The sequence below is a fragment of the Lactuca sativa genome, chromosome 1 (assembly GCF_002870075.4).
Source record: "Lactuca sativa cultivar Salinas chromosome 1, Lsat_Salinas_v11, whole genome shotgun sequence".
In the NCBI taxonomy this organism is placed as follows: domain Eukaryota; kingdom Viridiplantae; phylum Streptophyta; class Magnoliopsida; order Asterales; family Asteraceae; genus Lactuca; species Lactuca sativa.
In genome coordinates this window covers 26028760-26048429 of record NC_056623.2, presented here as the reverse complement: position 1 = coordinate 26048429, position 19670 = coordinate 26028760, and the positions used below count along the sequence as shown (strand labels likewise).

General features: G+C 39.0%; 1 long non-coding RNA gene across 1 annotated transcript; it reads right to left on the bottom strand.

The window, feature by feature from the left end:
• Positions 1-12796: 12796 nt before the first annotated feature.
• LOC128132582 (uncharacterized) lies at positions 12797-18987 on the bottom strand. Its single transcript, XR_008230669.1, has 2 exons — positions 13514-18987; positions 12797-13442 (listed from the first exon to the last, which is right to left on the bottom strand). It is a non-coding gene; the product is annotated as an uncharacterized LOC128132582 (long non-coding RNA).
• Between the last annotated feature and the right edge of the window lie 683 nt (positions 18988-19670).

Genomic DNA, 19670 nt, shown 5'->3' with positions numbered 1-19670 from the left:
TTGGCATGATGGGAGACTCAAAAGTCAAAGTCCCAATGGCATTCGGCACCAAGCTCACCCCATCTCTAGACAAACCGGTTGTCGATATCACGCTCTATCGTCAAATGATAGGCTCACTAATGTATCTTACTGCTAGCAGGCCTGATATCATGTTTTCTGTGTGTTATTGTGCTCAATTTCAGGCAAACCCTCGCGAACCTCACATGCTGGCAGTAAAGAACATCTTACGCTATCTCAAGCGAACCACCTCCTTAGGTCTATGGTATCCATCCAACTCAGGCTTCTTCGTTCAAGCCTATTCTGATGTTGACCTTGGAGGATGTGGACTCGACAGAAAAAGCACAACTGGTGGCTGTCAATTCCTTGACGGGAAGTTGGCCAGCTGGCAATCCAAGAAACAAACGTGTGTGTCGTTGTCTACTGCCGAAGCGGAATACATTGCCGCTGCATCCTGCACATCACAAGTGATTTGGATCCAAAGTCAACTTCGAGACTATGGACTCAATATGAAGAAGATCCCACTATATTGTGACTCTGAAAGTGCAATTAGGATCTGTCATAACCCAGTGCAACACTCTAAAACCAAACACATAGCACTGAGGTATCACTTCATCAAAGATCATGTGGAAGATGGAAATGTCGAAGTTCACTTCGTAAGAACCACTGATCAACTGGCTGACGTCTTTACCAAAGCTCTTCCTGAAGCATCTTTCAACAAAATATTGCAAGGGCTAGGTATGATGGAATCAGAGTCAGTACCTCACACTACCTCTCCACCTCAAACATAAGAAGCGAAACCAACCAAACGTTCGGGTTCGGTTAAACCATCTGACTCGCTCATCACTTCAAAGGTAGTTTTTCTCTGTTGTATATTTCTTGTACTAAATTATTTTTTCTTTGTGTAAAAAGTTTTTCCAAATTGGATGTCTAAACTCCTTGGTTTCTTAAAATTTTCCAAAACCGAAACCTACCGAAGGTTCGGGTTCGGTTTTCCAAAATTTTGTTGAACCGAAACCAACCGAAGGTTCGGGTTCGGTTTTTCAAAATTTTCCTGAACCGAGACCAACTGAACGCTCGGGTTCGGTTTTTCAAAATTTTCTGGAACCGAGACCAACCGAACGCTCGGGTTCGGTTTTTCATCTTTTTCCCAACCGAAACCAACCGAACGTTCGGGTTCGGTTTTTCATTTTTTTCCCAAAGTTTTTTTTAAGTCTTATCTTTTTCTACTTAATTTTTTTTAACTTCTTTTATTTTTTTTAAAATCTCAAAAACTCCAAAAATATTTTTCTCTTTTACTTTTTCTTGTGTGTTTGTTTGTTTATGGGGATATAATTGATGAATTACTTAAGTGTCCCTAGAAGCATGCTGCTGTATGCGTCCCAAGCCTCATAAGATTTTGAATAATAGCCTTCATGACCTGGTATACACAAACCTTGTCTTCCCAATAAGGCTAACACATTTATTCTAATCGTGAGCTACCTCACTCTCTTCTCACATGAGTTAAGAGTTTCCTGCTTGGTCCTTATTTTCGCAGCAGAGGTACTATGTTTTCTTACACCATCCCCATTACACTTCTCCATTACATTCGGTTCATCATCGTAACCCTTGAGACTCTCAGAAGTTACCACTGAGGTTTATGGTTACAAAACATCTGTGTTTATGATCTTAGTTTCGTGTCACTACGAGCTGAGTGAAACCCAAAATTCAACACCAAAGAATTGACGGTGAACAATTAATTTGCTCAAGCTTTCACCAAAGAATTAACGAATGTACCCTCATGAAATCTCAATTCTCTTTTGCGTGATTCCTATGAAATTGTTAAACCCCATAACTTTTCTTCCCTTGCGATCCAATTTTTTTTATTTTTTTTGAGATTTTATATTTATCCAAGCCACTTTAAAATACAAATTCCTACCTACTTGTTCAACAGACTACACTGGTCTCACAAGTACTTTGTTCACTTTCTTTCTTATTTCAAGATTAGAATAGCTGAATCAAAGCGCAAGCCATCCTTATTTAGCCTAATTAAAAGAAGCCTTTCAACATTTACTAATAAGAGTTTGATCGTAATTCAACGGGAATCCACATTAACACTTTAAGGTCTCTCTTGACCTTGAAGGAAGAGATTCGTGCCCGGGATCATCAGTTTCGTGTCATTATTGACATCACAGAAAATCCCTAAAAGAGTTGCTTTATTTCTTTTTCTTTTACACTCTTTGCACGAAAATCCTTGATTTTCCAAAATTCCGTTACTAATTATTTACAGGCTGTATTATTACTTGGAGGTTCATTATGGAGTTGTGGTAAAAAACAATCCACGTGGGCATTTAATTCAAAAAGATGCCGTTTAAAAGGATAAGACGAAAGGTTGCTGACTCGGCGGGAGTTAAAGGGATTAAAATTCAAACGACGGTAAAAAGGGGCGCGTGTGAATTTGAAACGGCCTTGCTTTTACTGACATTGTGGACGCGTGTGCGACATCCAAGCGTCATCATTCTGGCATTAAAGGCGCGTGAGGAATTGGAACGGTTTTCTCTCTGAAACGGCGCTTGTTGGGCGGCGTGATCCTAGGAATTTGACACTCTCTCTCCTATGTGATCATCGCACGCCTCAACTGTCATCCATCTGTCACAGAGGAAACCTTTTCGTATTTCCATAGAAGATTTGAAACGATTTTCCTCTCTCCTATCACCCACTATAAAAGGCCGTCTACCATACCTTTTACCTCTTTACTGCCTCCGAAATTTCCAAAGAACAAGTACTCCCAAACAGCTCTCCTGTTCATCATCTTCTCCAAACCTTCAACAATGGCTGAATCTTCTTCTGTCCATGCTACTTCACAAATCCTCCCCATCCGTCCACAGCAATGTCTGGTGATTGACCTTAACCCACTGGCGTACGACTCCTACATGTCGCCGGTCATAGAATGTTTGAAGTACTCCCAACTTGCTCCGGCTCTCTCAAGGATCGAATCTGTTCCAATGGTGGCTCTATCGCAGGTTTATGCGACTGCTTATTACGACAAGGCAGTCGACCGGGTGTTCTTCGAAATTGCAGAACACAAGACTTCCGTTTCTCGCACACGTTTCTGCACCATGCTTGGGTTTGCTGTTGACCAATCGAGAATAAACCCGGAGACAATTCCGGTTGGGTTTTTGTTTAACATGTTTTACAACATGGGGTACACGGAAGTTCTCACCTCCGTCGCGAAATTCAAAAAGTCCTGCCTGCCGCCACAGTGGAACGACTTATTTACAGTCCTTTTCAAGGGCCTGTCGGAACGGAGCTCAGGATCCGACGGTGCTAGTCGTCTCTTCCTATCGATAATGTACGCGGTCTACAACGGGATTAACCTGGACTATGGGTTGGTCCTATGGCAACAGCTAATCCAGAGCCTCTCTTCATCATCCCGACACTCTGAGGTGTCGTTGGCCCGGTTCTGGATCTTAATTACAAAATGGGCGATGGACAAGTTTGAAATCCCAACTGCTGCCAGTGCATCGATGTCTTCTGTTGGTACGTTTCATACCAAGAAGATCATCGTCTCAGATGCATCGAAATTTTCTTTCATTGGCTCCATCCCGGAGACAATGTATGCAGACGTGCCCTCTGACAGCAGATTGATTCGGACGATCAAGGAGTTTAGGCCAACTGGTCCTAGGGAACTGACACCGGATATGCTCAAGTCTATCCATGAGGCTGACAAACCGACGAACAAGGGCAAAAAGGGTGAAAAAGGGAAGCAAGCGGCCAAAGCTCCTAAGGGTCCTTCCCCCAAAAAGAGGAAGCAAACAAAGGCTGCACAGTCCCCACAGCCGAAGAGGAGGAAGACACAACCGAAGCGCAAGCTTGTTATTCCCTCTTCTTCAAGCGACTCTGAGGGAGGGAGTTCAGATTCTGAAGGTTCTCAAGGAGACGAATCTCCTCAACGAGGAAACACACCACCTTGGTCCCCTACCCCAGACATGGAACTTCATAATTCCCCAGTTCCTTCCCCTCCTCCAACCATTCCTACTTCCATTCCGACCATAATCCCCACCACCACTGTTCCACCAACATCTTTCCCTATACCACCACCCATTTTCACAACCGCAACCGAAACACCACTAGTTACCGAAACCCCTCCTGTAACCGAACCACCACAAAATGAAACCCATACAACCGAACCTACCCATACTTAACCACCACCCGAAACTAATCCCACACCCACTCAACCTGAACCTACAAAACCCACAACACCCCCAGCTTCACCACCCCCTCCATCTCCAGAAGATGCCTCTGATGGCGAAAACCCATTCCTTGGTGGTGAACACATGAACTTCGATTCAGTCTACTATAGTCCGTTTCAAGTTCAGAGTGATGAGGAGGATGATGCTCCAGTGACAAAGGAGCATCTCAAAGAGCTCAATGAGAAGGTTGACTTACTTCTCGCCTCCTCTTCCAACAAGCAGTCCTCTCTTTCTGAAGCTGCCCTTCAGAAAATTGTTGACGCCTTCTCCAGGGCTCAACATGATTCGGTGGCCTCAGCAACTGCTACGATTGATGCTTCCACCAGAGCCTGTGAGGCTGCGACCGAAAAAGTCGATAAACTATTCTCCGACGCTTCCGTCCTGCTGAAGTCCTTGCAGGAAAGCGCCGACGCCACCAAGATAACTTTGGAACCAATTGTTCAGCAATTGGCCAAGTTCGTCTCAACGGAGTTGACTTTGTTCGCTACTCTACGCCAAAATATAAGCGACGACAACTCGGCACTTCGTGCCTCCATCGATGCCCGCCTTGCTAAGCTACAAGAGGATCTTGCAGCTGAGAATTCTTTGATGGACGTTCTGGCGAGTAAAACAACCGCCCTAAAGGTCAAGAGCACGCAACTATCCAACTCACAAGAACAACTGGAAGCTCTTCGATCCGAACGGGAGGTGATCAAAACGTGTGTTTCGGATGTCCACACAACATTATCCAACATCCTCGAAGCACACGATCCCATCCTAAACCATTCGGTGAGGCGTACCCTCGCTGAAAAGCTCTCTCCAGCCATGGACCTTCTTAGCAAAATCGAAGGCCTACCGAGTTTCGTGTCCATTCCGAAACAAGGGGGAGATGAGAAGACTGGATCGAAACACCTCCTTCCTCCAAAGCTACTCACACAACCGAACCACCTTCAACTGGTCATGCTTCGGGTTCGAGTGTGAAGAACAAAGGCAAAAACTTAGCTGAGGAAAAAGATGAAGATGAAGACAAGGAGACCATTGCTGACATGTTAAAACGAAAGAACAGTCGCAATGCTGACGATGATGCCAGTTGTGTGGCGCGAGAGGCTGAAGAAGCCGAACGCAAGCAAAAGGAAGCCCACGATCTCCTTGAGAGCCGAAAGACTCTCTTCCCTGCCTGGACCAGGGAACATATGATTAAAGAGGCCATAGAAACTCCCAGCATACTATGGCTCGAGCCGGTTATATCATTCGACTGCAACAATACTGTCGACTCGCAGTTTGATATGCCGCTGACTCGAAAGGCGTTCATCTTCCACGCCTTCTCTAACATTTTTGAAGTCCCACATCCGAACGATGAGCTTGACAGGGAGCTCATTGACTTCTATCTGGAGGCTGCTCGTCCTCAATACCTTACTTGGAGCGCCCAGAAGATTGTAAACGTTCGGGTGCTGAAGCCTTATGCCGTAGGGAGGTTCACAAACGTTAAGTTCAAGCTCATTCAAGGATCTGCAAGAACTGCTCATCTTATCTCCCTGGCGGATCTACCGAATCTAAATCCTCGTGATTGGATTGTCCTGTACAATATCCTTTTGACTGATGAAGCCGAATATGGTCCTATCATAGACCATGTCAAAAGGATGTTAGCATGCTACATCATGGAGGTTGCCCTAATGGATCAGGAGGTCGCCACAGTTTTCAAGAAGAAACCGAAGATAGCACCTGTGGGATCGGCCAGTGATCTAAACCAAATGCAAATGGGCAAGATTGATCCGAGGCGTAACTCGGTTATGTTCACTAGAGCAGAAGGACAGAAATGTCTCTTTGCTTTAGCTGATAAACACCTTTACACCACAACTTGTTTGGAGCATGTCTTATCGATCATCAAACGGTGTAAAGAGAATTCGGCTGATGACATCAAGTACTTCAATGATATGATCCAGTGGTACATCCGGTTTAGACAGACCATCCTCTCCATCACCAAATGTCTGTTTAACACCGTGAAGAAGAAGGTACCTGCTTCAGCTGCCAGCCCAAGTAACAAGTGAAGGTCTCGCTCCAAATTGACGCAAAGGGGGAGATTGTTGGGCTGAAGTTTATTTTGATGTTGCGTCTTTTGAGCTCGATAGTTTAGCTATGTACACTCCGGTTTGGGCCTGTCCAACCGTGAGCCTTTTATGTATTATATATAAGTATATGCTTGCATGTATATTAGGTTAACGATTTTAGAGATTAATGAAGTAGCGATTTATCTAGAGCATAACAGGTTTCTTTAATCGTTCTTGTAACCTACCAATCCTCTACAGTTGATGTTCTTAATCGAGCTCTTCTGAGGATTTTGTTTAATCATTCGACTCGTTTGATTCAATCTTGTCTTGTTCTTATTATTGCGTTCTTACTGTTTTATATTCATATACTTGTTCAAGATCTAATCGATCTTCATTAATTAAAGGTTTTTAATCTCTTCAAAGCTTTTTACCAAAAATTGCAAGTTCATCAACTACGGTCTTGATGTTTACATGTATTCGGTGATGGTTTGATTTGAGGTTTTTGTGATGTGTTTCAGGCGGTGTTGAAGCTGCTTGATATGTCCTCGTGACTGTGAGGCATAAGTGTTAGCTAGGGTTTTCCATGCATCTTGAGAAGATGATGCATTTGTTTTTAGAGGAACAATTGGGGGGAAAGACTTCCAACAAGTGCGCCAAACAAGAGCCTGTCTTGCCGGAACCAGTTAGAGTAATCAGCATGAGGTGAGATTGTACCATCAGGTGCGATAAGTGGTGATGGAGGAGGGTGAGTCCCATCGATAAATTTGTACAGATCAAGACCATGGAGAAGGGCTTCAATTTGTGTGTTCTGTCTGAGATAATTTGTGGATGTAAGTTTTAGGGTAAAAGGAAAATTGAAGATGGTCAAATTGTCTTTGGAAGTGGTGTTGACAGTCAGAGATGTAGTTGTGCTTGATTCTGCAATGGGTGTTGCACCTGACATTTTTAAAGTGTCAATGATATGAGCCATGGCTCTGATACCATATAAAGAAAAGAGAAGAGGATCTAGAAAATGTTTTCTGTATTGATTGATGAAGAAAATACACGGTATATATATAATACAATTGTATGGCTAACTAATGAGGAAAATAAGGAATGATAATAACAACATATTGACTGCATATTAAACATGTGAATAATAAAACTTGGCGGGAATGATCTTGACAACTCATCTCCTAATATTCACCAGGTGTACTCCATCCCCCTCATGGTTGCCTTATTTGACATGTATTGCTGAGGAATCCTCTAAACAATGTTGTCACCCCGATGAAAGTCCTTAGCTAGGTACCTTATAGTAGATGCTTTAGGGACGTAAGGTGAGGATAACGGTAATGGGTAGTCGGGTTGAATGATTTGACGAAATTAATGAACTTAATTATTATGTGTTGAAAACAATATGTGCTCACCAGGCTCCCAAGCCTGACCCACTCAGTTTTTTGTATACAGGTAGTGGCAAGAGAGCACATGAGTGATGGTCTGATGAGAAATCAATAGATTATAGGCCACTAGAATAAATAGATGTTGTAAGGCCTATTTTGTTTCTGTTTATGCTTTTGATATGTATTGACAATGGCATCCCGAGGTTTTTTAATATAATGAAAATACATTTCTTCATAAATGCTTTGATAAATTATTTATCATATTTTTTGGAACAAATTCCGTAACATATTTCTTTAAAAGTATACTTTGAGTTTCAAATAAAGCATAAAAAAATTGGTATTTTCTGGTCGTGAAAATGGGGATGTCATAGGGTAGCATAGGCAACGGTCCTATCACTATACAAGTCGTATTTTACTTAAGCCTCATGCCAGCTCATAAATAACTAATTGATAATATTAATGACCTCTCCTTAGTACCGCTTTTGTACCTTCGGTAACACGGGCATTAATGGTTATTAGACCATCGTCTGTGCTATACACACCGAATCACCATTTCCTAAGGAAGGTTGATATAAAGTTGTCCCCGACAGATCAACAAAGGTACACAAACACAAAACCATTATTCAATTACGTTTACAAACTTCCTTATGTGTGTTTCTACTCAGGTTCGATAGTCTCGCACCTTCATTACACTAAGTATCATCAAAGCTAAAATCTAAGGCGCATCAAGCACCAACAAACAATTTGTATATCAACAGCACTATTAAACAATATGTATCACAAGAGGCGACAAACAATCTGCATCTCAACAGTGATACCAAACAATTTGCATCGCAACAGCCAAAAACAAGAAAGATATGCATAATAATAGACAAAACTAAACATGTTGTTAGGTGCGTTTAATGCACCTTTTTGCACACCTTTTGTCCCATATTTGCATCATAATTAGTGTTGTTCATTTCAATTTATATGCATTTTGATAAATACATGTTATTCGGGTGAACAACCTTATTTTCACGTTTATGTGGTGATCCGAAGGTTAAAACATGCTTTGAAAGGCGAAAGGAAGCCTAGGTGAAAGTTCGGATCAATCGTACGAGAAACAAAAAAAATTGGAAAAATCTAGTTGATACTTGGATCCATAGCAGCACGTGGGGCGTGTGAGAATTTGGCTTGTAAGAAGAACACGAATCGTGTTAGCTGAATGCAAAGTTTGAGTTGGAGGTTGTACATATAACTAAATAAGTTTCACACAACTTTGATTTCTCAAAAGAACTTTTGTGATATATATTTTCATATAAATAATCCTTTAATATAATTTGTTTAGATAAAATATGACTTTTGTTTAACTGTATTTATATGATAGGTTCTGTTGAGATGTTTAGAAGATTATTGCAAAAAATAAAATTGTTAAATGAATTGTGATTGAGATGAACCGATATGAATTTGAAAGTCATCAAATCACACGTTTACTGCTGGTATAAGATAGAATAAAATTACAACTTAATTTCTTTGATATTCCAAGATGAGAAAGATCGTCGTTGAACATACGGAGCTTCAGTTCATTGGAAGTTGGGGCCATTTTTATCAAGGGATAATGTCACTGTAGAACATGGAACTTTCTTCAATTGGCTAATTTGGTCCTTAAAGTTTTTTGATTGTCAATCAAACCCTAATTTTATTGTGATTGTCAATCAAACCCTAATTTTATTGGCTTTTTATAGACTAGGTTGAGGAAATGTAGCTTCTTTGAATGGAAAGATGAAGAACATGCAGACGGGTACTACAAAAACCTGTTATATTCTCTGAAGCAGAAACTGGATGCCAAAGAGGAATTGTCTGAGATGAACAATTTGAGGAGAAGGATTGCTGAAGTGGAGTTTCTGCTGTCACAGGAGAAGTATAAGGTGGCAAAGAGTGAGAAAGAAGTTCATGATGAAAGGAAGGCAATAGGTAGGTACATGATGATAGTTGCCATGTTGTTTGCTTGCTTGTCCCTATTTGTTTTGAAGTTAGGGTGATTGTAATTAGTTAGGTTGGTTAGTGTAAGCTTTTGTTTTTTGGGATCCCTTGTATTTTTTGTAAAGGTAGACTAGAAAGTCCGTAATGATGGGCATTTTGTATGTATTGAAGCTGCTTTTAGTTATAAGTTGGGGTTATCAACCTTAATGTGTTGATGTTGTAAAGTGGTAAGTCCCTAATGAAAGGGCATATGATAAGTAATGTAAAAAAATATTCAAAGTCCCAAATGTAGGGCATTTTGTATAATCAGATCTTGATGTTAGTCAAACATATGCATGGCCTGTATTCCTAACAAATATATTTAATTAGATTGGTTGTTACGCATGTTTTAAATTTGGGAACAAATGAGGAAGTGGTCCATGTGGAAGTACACTATGTGTATGGGGACTATTTGTAGTCAGTGGGTGTTTTAATAATGAAAAAATGGGACCTGTGAAGCCATTATAGACCATATCCGGGACCATATAAAACATTCCCATGCATAATATTCAAAGCCAAATGTCATGATTTTACTTAAAAAGGCAACATACTTTCATACTTCATGTCATACATAAATAAATGACCAACATACCCTGTTCTGTCATACATAAATAAATGACCAAAATACCCTTTTCTGTCATACATATTTAAATGACCAAAATACCCTTTTCTTTCATACATACTTAAATGACCAAAATACCCTTTTCTTTCATATATACTTAAATGACTTAAATACCCTTTTCTTTCATACATATTTAAATGACAAAATACCCTTATCTTTCATGCATACTTAAATGACCAAAATACCCTTTTCTGTCATACATACTTAAATGACCAAAATACCCTTTTCTGTCATACATACTTAAATGACCAAAATACCCTTTTCTTTCATACATACTTAAATTGTAACGCCCAAAATTCAAGACTAAAAATTTCATTTAATAAAACATTATGTTAAGCAAATTCATCGTTTTCAAACATAAACAAAGTATTAGTTTCCAAAATACATATTCGTTATCAGAGTAAACATTCCCAGGATGTCTAAGCTATGGTGTGTGTCATGTGATCATCCCGAGCTCCATCATCTGCTACTGGAAGTACCTGAAACCAAAACTGAAAACCGTAAGCACGAAGCTTAGTGAGTTCCCCACCCTACCACATACCATGCATAACCACATATTGCACATACTGGGCCGCGCCCCCTACCTCGGGCCTCGCCCGCTACAACGGCCCCGCCGCTCCAGGCCCCGCCTGGCTTCGAGCCCCGCTCGGATACAAATCTGTTTCACGTAGGCCTCGCTTGTCACAGGGCCTCGCCCACTAACATATAATAGCACATAAACATCTCACATAAGCTAAACACATACTAACGGATCTTGTCCTAAGGCCTCGCCTATCTCTGGGCCCCGCCCCTGACCTGCTACTGATGAGTCACGGAACCCCGTCCATGCTCCTACTGGTAGTGAGATACGGGCCCAGCCCACACTCACTCCTTTCCTGACTTGGGCCTCGCCCCTGCTCTGCTGCTACTGAGATGTGGAACACCATCCACACTCTAGTATTGGTGAGATACGAGACCTCGCCCACACTCACCTCCCTACCAGGCACATACAAGTATCACATAGACAACAAGTATAAACTATCATTTAAACCATTCCTTGGGCACCCGCCCTCTATCATTGGACCTCGTCCCGAATATCATACTAGCATACTGGGCCTAGGGCTAACCCCTGGGTCTTCTACTCATAACTACATGGGCCGACATTGTGGCCGTAGACCCATTCATACACAGGGAAACTCACCTGATATTGTTGAACTGCTGCTGCTAATCCCTTTGATCGCTACCTGACCACTGACTCCGAACTGCTGCTCCACCAGCTCCCCGAGCTACCAATATCAATACAACACTGAGTCAAACTGACCCCTGACAGACAACCAAGTCAATTATGGTCAAGTCAAAGTCCTGGTCAAAGTCAACCCTTCCAGGTCAACCTTACTCGTCGAGTCCACTTACTGGCTCGCCGAGTTCACATACTCAGGGTCCTTCCATTCGCGACATGACTCGCCGAGTCAGCCCCTGACTCGCCGAGTCTACTGATTCCCGAATCCTGTCTTGACCAACTCACTGAGTCCTTGCTCGACTCGCTGACTCGAGTCTTAACTCGAGGGGTTTGGGGCTACGCGACCTGACTCGTCGAGTCCAAGAGCAGACTCGCCGAGCACAAGGCAATCTTCATCCAACTCGTTAAGTTGTTCATCCAACTCGTCGAGTTCATGCCCATCTTCATCCGACTCGACGAGTTGTTCATCCCACTCGTCGAGTTCCTCCTCATCTTCAAGCTACTCGCCAAGTCCACTAGAAGGACTCGCCGAGTCCATTCAGATCTACATACATGCAGAGGACTTTCGAGTCATGCATGGACTCCAAACTGTAGATCTACCCTTCCCAAGCCTAGCCCCCACGTAAAGTTGCAAACTTTACGTGTAGAGAAGGAGATCTAGGCAAAATCCACCATAAACTAGGGTTTAAGGCCAAGGGGCTTCAAAATCGACTCAAGGGCTGATACTTTATGCTTCTCCAGTCCATAACACACTTGGATCTGAAGTAGCAACTCCAGATCCGGCTCCTAACTCAAAATAATATCATTATGGCTAAAGAGCCCCAACAACCACACATAAATATAGATGCAAAAAGGGTCCAGGAACTAGTTTATACCTCCAAAAGCTCAAAAATGTCTTCCCAATCCTGGATCTACAGCCCCCTTCTTGCACTCTCAAGATTCTTCTTCTTTCTCCAAGCTTAATGCACTCTTGAAGGCAATAAATGGCTCAAAAAGAGGATATGGCGGCTAGGGTTTGATATCCAGGGCTTAAGAGGTAGTAAGGAACCCTAGGGAGAAGATTAAGACGTTTATATAGGCTCCAAGTCCCGAATTTAGGGTTTTCCACGCACAGACCAGACTCGCCGAGTCGGTCACTTACTCCTCGACCCGGATCCCGCTCGGACTCGCCGAGTTCCTCCTTGGACTCGCCGAGTCGCCCCTTAACATTAAGGTTTTCTTTCCTTTCTTGGCCTTCAAAACTTTGGGTGTTACATAAATGACCAAAATACCCTTTTCTTTGATACATACTTAAATGACCAAAATATCCATTATTGACCAACATTCAAAATACTTTCATCCTATTTCATAAACTTTAAATATAAATTACCATCATCCTATTACATAAACTTTAAATCCAAATTACCATCATCCTATTACATAAACTTTAAATCCAAATTACAATAAACACTAATCAATTACAAGAGATTTTCCCTTCGAATTTCCTGGATCATCAACACCACCAATTGTTTTGCCTAATTTCCGCTTCAATATTCTCTCTGACTTTCTTCTCCTTATCCTTTTCAAAATCTCTGAAATTGGCCTAACACTTACCTGCTGAACTTGGATAACAGGAGCAACCTCCTGAACATTAACATTATCAACTTAAGCATTAGGATTAACCTCATCAACCTCCTGAACATTAACATTATCAACTTGGATAACAACATCAACCTCCTCAACCTCCTCATCTTGAACAGCTTCCTCAACCACAACAGCTTCCTCAACCACATCAGCTTCCTCACCCACAACACCCTCATCGCCTTCATAACTTCTAGGTGGAGTAAATTGCATATAATGACTAAAATCCCCTGCACTACTAGATTCAACATTAGTAGGAGTAACTTGCATATCATTTTGAGTAGTATCCATCTCAATAGGAGTCATTTCAACCTCTTCATGTTGTTGTGGTTCACTTGTACTACCCTATACGACATGATATAATTATGTTAGTAACAAATCATATGTAAATAAATTTAAATTTTAAATGGTTTTACCTGTCCTGCATTTTTCTTCACACAAACTTTTTGTTTCTTCTATTTCTTCACATTTAACTTTTGGGGCCTTCTTTGTGGACAAGTGGCCTTGTTGTGACATATCTCCTTGCAAATACTACATCTGATTTTCTTTCTAGCCTTAGAAACCATGTGTGTTCCTATATTCTCTGTAGTGGAGTTCTTCCTCTTAGTAGCTGGCCTACCAGACATCCTTCTGTTAATAGGAGGCAATTGTGGAGTATAGTTTGTCTCTGGCCACATGTCACTGCTATTCATGGGAGCAATTCTGTAATTATATGCCTTCATGGGAGCCATTATGTGGTGCTCTTGAGCTCTTGTGAGGCTTTTGTGGGGGGATTTTGTGCATCTAGAAGGGGAAGAAGAAGCTTGAAGACTCATTCTTTAGAGGAGGGCCTTGAGATCCAGCTTTAACACCTTCATTTCGTGGCTTGTGAGGTATAAAGTTCAACGCTTGTCATCTCATTTATTAGATGTATTATTTGGCTTGTTTTGGGTCTTTTAAGTCCCTTTGGTTGGTGGTTTTGAGCTAAGGTCGTTTTTGGAGCTTATCCTTATAGATCTGGTCATGTTAAGGGTTTTATAAGCATAAAGGTGCAAACGTTATGGTGGTTTTAGTCTCAAAGATGTATTAAGTCAGTTATTAAGATCTTTTGAGCTCTAGAGCTCCATTAAGCCATGCATGCACATAAAGTTGGCAACTTTATGTGATTAACCACCTTTAAGGAAGTCAAATCTGAGCTTGGGTCGTGGTCTTAATCGATTAAGAACTAAATTGTAAAGTTGGATAAAGTTGGTGAGTATGCGAGGCATACAAGCCAGTACGTTGCGCGTATAAGCCCTTCTAGCAGTACGCTGCGCGTACAAGCTGAGTACGCCCCGCGTACTCAGCACGTTGGGTTTCGTTGTTTTGCGCTAGGGTGCGTTTGGTTGTTTGGGGCCATGTTGGGCCATTAGAATTCCATGGTTGGGCTATTGAGATTTTGTTGGACTTTCTTGGGAGAAGGCCCATGAAAGAGATTAGGATCAATTTGGAAATTTGGGCCTTAGGTGTTTATTTGGAATTTGGGCCTTTAGATTGTTGGATTGGGCCTTGGCCTTGGGCCAAGTTATGGAAAGGATAAAAAGGTCTTTTACCCTAGTTTGGACACTTAGTGTGGATCGGGATCCGATTATTGATTGGATGATTATTTTTTGATTGATAGCGCGGTGATTTTAGCGGGCCAATGGCCAGAGATTCTTTCTGTGAGATTCGACAGTGCGAGGTGAGTCTTCTCCCAGTGCTTGTGATTCGAAGGCACCAATGTCGAGTCACTAAATTGTGTATGCAGGATGCTAGTTGTCTTTGTGACTCTTGCATGTTTGTATGAGCCTGCATGGTAGAATAGTTGTATATGTGGCAACCAACTAGGTCTAGCTGTTATTATTGTGTTATGTTGTTTAGGTGTGACTGAGACTGCTGATAGTCCCCATGATTGCTGATAACCCACCGGGAGTACTGTTAGCCCACTAGGACTGCCGATAGTCCCCAGGGTTGTTGATAACCCATAACTGTTTATTTGTGATGTGTTGTGTGTGATATTTTGGGGAACTCACTAAGCTTTGTGCTTACGATTTGTGGTTTACATGTTTCAAGTTTTATTATATTAAAGGATGGATACGGCTCGATTCATCGCATCAATAAGGGACTTGTGTACTTGATAACTTTTAATGATACTCTGATAAATGTTTTAAGATCTTGCAGTTGTGAATTAAATAAATACTTAAAGTCTTAATCGAAAAAATTGGGTTGAAATTTGAGGCGTTACAAGACTATTGTTATTATAGTCACGATAAATATGTGACAAAGACCAAGACTTGGTGATATTTATAACTAGGTATTTTGAAAGAAAAAGCTAAGGTGTTACGCGAAGCGTTGATCTAATCACAAGTCAATCCACTTCTAACCGGTGAGTGCATAGTTATTTTCAACTTACACATAAATCCAAGTATTTTAAATGCTTAAATCTTATATGTGCTCTTTATTTGTATATGTGTTAGATAAAGCAATATGATATGATTAAACCTTATATTTATTATACTTTCAATTATATCGGGTAGTGAAGGGTTGTGTGAGACTGTGACCACTGCACTATTGTACCACTGCGACCATCCATCTACGAGAGTATAGATGACAACCACTGATTATTCTAGACAGTCTTGTGGAACACTGACAGACTCACAACCTGTAGGTGTTAATGAACCGTGCGTTCGTTCAGATACTCTATCCTCCCTCATGATTGCCTTATCGACACATACTGCTAAGGAGTCCCCAAGGTGGTATTGTCTACCCGTTGCTTATAGTGATCCTTTAGGATAAGTCCCTTGAGATCATCATTTTAGGATCAGAGAGTGAAAATGATGGAAATGGGTAATCGGGTAAATGTTTGATGTGAAATACATAATTAAAAATTTTAATTATTGTGTGTTGAAAACCCTATATACTCATCAGACTTTCCAGGCCGAGCCACTCAGTTTCTTTGTATCACAAATAGTGGTACAAAGGTTCAGAGATAGTGATGTTTTGAATCTGTTGAGAGATTTAAGGAGTTTAAGTTCGTTAGTAAAATAAAATGTTGTAAGGTCTGTAATGACTAGTTTATGTTTATGTATCGGTTATGACATCCCAATGTTTTAATTATTAATGAAAAACGTTTTTCGGAAATGCTTTTATCTCACATTATAACTATTATGGGACAAAATCCGCATAAATAAAAGAATACCATATTTTAAATAAGTATAAAAAAAATGTCTTTTCGGACTATAAAATTAAAGATGTCACACCGTAAGGGGTTAATCGAACAAAAATCAAGAGTTTAGTGTCTGATTCAGCGTGATCAGAACTTTAGTGACTGAATCGAGTCAAAATCGCGAATTTAATGGTCATTTAAGTCAAAATTCATTTTTAAATTAAAATGTCAATTACGAAATAAAAGCAAGAATTAATACCTAACTACTATCCATGAATGCATATCTACATCCTACAATATCACTAATCACCCATCATTTACAACTAGAACTTAATGTCCTCCCTCTATTAATAACAACAATTATCATCCATCAAAAAGTAAATGCAAAAGAGCACTAACCATTAGATGATCATGATTACCTATTTGTTCCTGTGTACATTCAATATTTGATTCATAAGTAGCCAGCCAAAATAGAATAATCAGTTTGACATGGGCTTCACACGAACAAAAAGTCGACAACATATTTTAAAATCTTAATAAATTAGATGACTTTTAGAACTTTTATATATATGTACAACTTAAAATGGTAAATATGTGTCATTTTCTGAATTATCAAAAACGATTAATGGATAACATTGCAAGAAATTGAGAACCAACCGATAAAATATATGAAGAGAGAGAGAATGGTATGTTCAAAACAAAATTTTGAAATATTTTATAAGTTTTTAGTCTTTTTTAACATGTATTAAAGAAAATTGTTCATGATTACGAGTTTAAAACTTTTTTTTAAATAAAAAAAAAACTTGTATTTCAAAAGTTATTTTGAATAGGTTTTAAGAGTTTGACCTTTTATTTTAACGACTAACACAAATCCACCAAATTCTAATCTTTTTGGGGATTTTAAAAAACAAACAATATTTTTTATGAATACATGAAAAAAACCCAAAGACATTTTATCTTTTTCAAAATAAACATTAACCACTTGTGTTGTGGTGACTTAGTAAGACATATGGAAAATATGTTGAATAATCTACTGACTCATGTTTAAATCGTAACACCACTCAGCCTTTGTGGTCATGGAGGTTCAATTGCAGTGACTCCCATACATGAAATATTACCTCATGTTTGCAGCGGATGATTAGTCGATACACTAAAACATGCCCTGAAACCTTCATTAGATGGTTTGCTTTCCAAAAAAACAATAAATAAAATAAACACCACCCAAGTCTTTTTTTCATACACCCACTAATCCCACTCTATACCATTTCTCAAATCAACAAAACTACTGTATTGATGATGTCATTACAACTTATATTTTTTACTTTTTCAAACGCCTCTATTAAAAAAAAAAAACTTTTGTTGTTTTAAATTATACAACTATCTAGCTAAAAGGTAGGTCATAACTCATAAATGGAACATAGTTGTCCTCTAGATAATTTGTACAACATTATTATTTTGAGCATAATGAATCGTTAGCTGGTGTTCCTCCTTTTCAGGAAGTGCACATGTAGATAGTTAACATAAGTATTCAATGTCTAAATTCGGCCACAATTAATGATGAAGGATTAGTCTTAATCTGACCTAACCAACACTCATGACAACTCTTAGTCTTTCCATTTGTTTGTCCTAACTCCTAACACATGGAATTGAATTCCCTCCATTCATGGAATGGAATCTCAAATTCATCCGCTGCAAACAAATCATTTAGGTAGCGTACCATTGAATGGATTGAGGTACCAATGTAACCAACTCATGGTCCCCTATCATGCCCACAAGATGACCTATTCTTTTTCCATTATTGTAGTACTTATATGAAAATGGTACAACATACCTTAACTCAATTCATGTATATCAAACCTAACCATTACATCATCTTTCATATCACACATTCCTACCTCCCACAATTTTGCTCAAAATGCAACCCCCTATACATTGACACAGTTCTCAGTGGTAGGACGGTATGAATCAACTCAGTGGTTGCTGGAAGAATAATCTTTTTGCAGAAACCTTATAATTTATTGGTTGATCTCAAGCACAAAATATGAGTTTACTCAATGATAATGAGTTGTGGGTGTTTACATATTAAATAAGCGTGAAATCTTAACAAACACTAAATTTAACCTTAATGGTAGTTCGACAACAAAACAAACCGTTGGAAAACGTTGTTTGACAATTATATCTTGGCATATAGATTAATTAAAGTTTAACCTAGTAATAAATATCCGTACCTTGCTGCAGTTTTTTACTCTATTTTATATACAAAATAAAAAGCCACAAGAAAACCATAATTTAAATAAAATTAAAATATCTACTCTAATAAATGAAGATTTTTTTGTCACATGTCACACTCTCATTCAATTTGCCAAATGTCAATTTGTGGTTATTTTGATTTAATTTTTTTCACATGTCATTTTATGGATTTTTTTTTCTATTGAAATAAATTTCACATAATACTTTAATATAATAATTATAATAAATATAATAATAAATGAATATCAAATTCATTAATAAACTTACCTTTTTATTTTAAAATTTCCAAATGAAAGCTCATTAGTTTATTTATTTATATTTAAAAGAGAAAAAAAAATCAATTTTAACTTTTTTAATTAACCCATGTAATACATAGGTGTTACACATAGTATATATGAATGATGAAAGTTTGAGGTTAAACCTTTAACTTTCTAAACAACAATATTTTAAAGAAATAAAAGGCGGGTTGTTTGTGAACAGGAAAGATAGTATCGGAAGGCATTTTTGTGAATCGTTTAGTATGACGCATATTAGCACCCTTCCATTTCAAAATTGGCGGCAATTGTTATATATATATATATATATATATATATATATATATATATATATATATATATATATATATATATATATATATATATATATATATATATATATATATATATATAATTATAAATTTATAAAATTTGTTGAGAACAATCATGATCTATATGTATAATATGTTTCCTGTTAAATATATGTCAAACCGCCTAACTATTTTTGATGGAAGGCATAAAATTTATTATGTGTCTCCATAATTAAGCAGAAACATAAGATTAGTAATTGAAATGAATTAAAACATTTTTCAGACAATTAGGTAGAGGATTGACTTTAAGTTGAAATTAAAAATGTACCTTCTTCATATGGTTGGGCTAATTGATGTTCTGCAAGAACTTGGAAACACTTTGGGCATTTGGTGTTAAACTGTGTAAGACAATTGAAGTTGTTTTTAGTTTTACACTTTGTGATGTGGCACCATGAGCAAGAATAAGAGGATGAAGGACTCCTTCAATCTTGTATATATGCTGCAAAAGTAGGAACATGATGCAGACACCAATTGAATCGTACATGAACCATTTTCTGATTCCACACTGTCATGTTTGTTCATGATTGAGTATGAA